The sequence below is a fragment of the Arachis duranensis genome, chromosome 9 (assembly GCF_000817695.3).
Source record: "Arachis duranensis cultivar V14167 chromosome 9, aradu.V14167.gnm2.J7QH, whole genome shotgun sequence".
In the NCBI taxonomy this organism is placed as follows: domain Eukaryota; kingdom Viridiplantae; phylum Streptophyta; class Magnoliopsida; order Fabales; family Fabaceae; genus Arachis; species Arachis duranensis.
Window position 1 is genome coordinate 51,591,602 of NC_029780.3, and position 2,469 is coordinate 51,594,070.

Below are 2,469 nucleotides of genomic sequence, written 5' to 3' on the forward strand. Positions count from 1 at the left end.
TTTTCCCAAGAGTTCAGGCTTTCTTTAGGTTGTGAGTCCAACCATATCCTAGCTCTGTCTCTTATAGCAAAAGGGAATAGCCTGAGTCTGTAGACCTCAGGGTCAACCCCATTGGTCTTGATAGTGTCACAGATTTGCAAGAATCCAGCTAAAACCTGATGAGGATCTTCCAATGAAAGTCCATGGAACTTGCAATTCTGTTGCATTAGAGAAACTAATTGAGGTTTAAGCTTAAAGTTGTTTGCTCCAATGGCAGGGATAGAGATGCTTCTCCCATAGAAGTCGGGAGTAGGTGCAGTAAAGTCACCCAGCACCTTCCTTGCATTGTTGGTATTGTTGTTGTTTTCGGCTGCCATGTCTTCTTCTTTGAAGAATTCTGTTAGGTCCTCTACAGAGAGTTGTGCTTTAGCTTCTCTTAGCTTTCGCTTCAAGGTCCTTTTAGGTTCAGGGTCAGCTTCAACAAGAATGCGTTTGTCTTTGCTCCTACTCATATGAAAGAGAAGAAAACAAGAAAATATGGAATCCTCTATGTCACAGTATAGAGATTCCCTGAGGTGTCAGAGGAAAAGAAAAGTAGAAGGAAGAGGTAGAAGAATTCAAACTTAGAAAGATAGAGTTCGAATTGTGCATTGAGGAGGAGTGTTAGTCCATAAATAGAAGGATGTGAGAAGAGGGGAAGAAATTTTCAAAAATTAAAGTGAATTAATTAAAAGAAATTTGGAAAAAAATGGTAATTGATTTTCGAAAACTAAGATTGAGAAAGAAATAAGTGATTTTTGAAAAAGATTTTGAAACTAGAACTCAAAAAGATATGATTGAAAACTATTTTGAAATAGATGTGATAAAAAAAAGATATGATTGAAAAGTTATGGTTTTAAAAAGATATGATTGAAAAGATATGATTGAAAAACAATTTAAAAAGATTTGATTTTTAAAATTAATGACTTGGCTAACAAGAAAAGATATGATTCAAACATTAAACCTTTCTCAATAGAAAACGCAACATACTTGAAATGTTGAATCAAATCATTAATTGTTAGCAAGTATTTTTGAAAAATAAATAGAAATTAATTTTGAAAAGATATGATTGAAAAGATATGATTTGAAAAAGATTTGATTTTGAAAAATTTTGAAAACTTGAAAAAAATTTGAATTAAAAAAAAACAAAATCTTCCCTCTTGTGCCATCCTGGCGTTAAACGCCCAAAATGGTATCCATTCTGGTGTTTAACGCGCAAAATGCTACCCTTTTGGGCATTAAACGCCCATCCAGGTACCCTGGCTGGTATTTAAACGCCAGTTTTCCTTCCTTACTGGGCGTTTTGAACGCCCAGCTTTTTCTGTGTAATTTCTCTGCTGTATGTTCTGAATATTCAATTCTCTGTATTATTGACTTGAAAAGACACAAATTAAAAATTTTTTTTTGGATTTTTAGTAATGAGGAATAATCAAAATGCAACTAAAATCAAATAAACAATGCATGCAAGACACCAAACTTAGAAGTTTGTATACTACTGACACTAACAAATTGAGAATGCATATGAGAAACAACAAAACATACAAAACAAGAGAATTTAAGGATCGGAGCAAGCAAATCATCAAGAACAACTTGAAGATCAATGAAGACACATGAATGAATTCAAAAAATGCAAGAAGAACAGAAACATGCAATTGACACCAAACATAAAATGAGACACTAGACTTAAACAAGAAACATAAAAAATATTTTTGATTTTAAGATTTTATTTTTAAGATTTTATAATTTTTTTGGATTTTTTTTTTTTGAAAATTGAGTGGAAAAGAAAATAAGGATATCAAAATTCTTAATGAGAATTCCAGGAATCATGCAATGTTAGTCTAAAGCTTCAGTCTAAAGGAATTAGACATGGCTAGCCCAGCTTTAGCAGGACATTACATTCAAGAGCTAAATTGATGAAAATCAATCAGCTTTGGTGATGATAAGAACATCACCTTGAAACTTTAGAATTCATTCTTAAAAATTCTGAAGAACAATACCTAATCTAAGCAACAAGATGAACCGTCAGTTGTCCAAACTCGAACAATCCCCGGCAACGGCGCCAAAAACATGGTGCATGAAATTGTGATCATCAATGGCGCCATCAACATGGTACGCTCAATTGCAATCTCAACTCTTTATCACAACTTTGCACAACTAACCAGCAAGTGCACTGGGTCGTCCAAGTAATAAACCTTACGCGAGTAAGGGTCGATCCCATGGAGATTGTTGGTATGAAGCCAGCTATGGTCATCTTGTAAATCTCAGTCAGGCAGATTCAAATGGTTATAAATGATTTATGAATAAAGCATAAAATAAAGATAAAGATACTTATGTAATTCATTGGTGAGAATTTCAGATAAGTGTATGGAGGTGCTTTATCCCTTCCGTCTCTCTGCTTTCCTACTATCTTCATCCAATCCTTCTTACTCCTTTCCATGGCAAGCTATATGT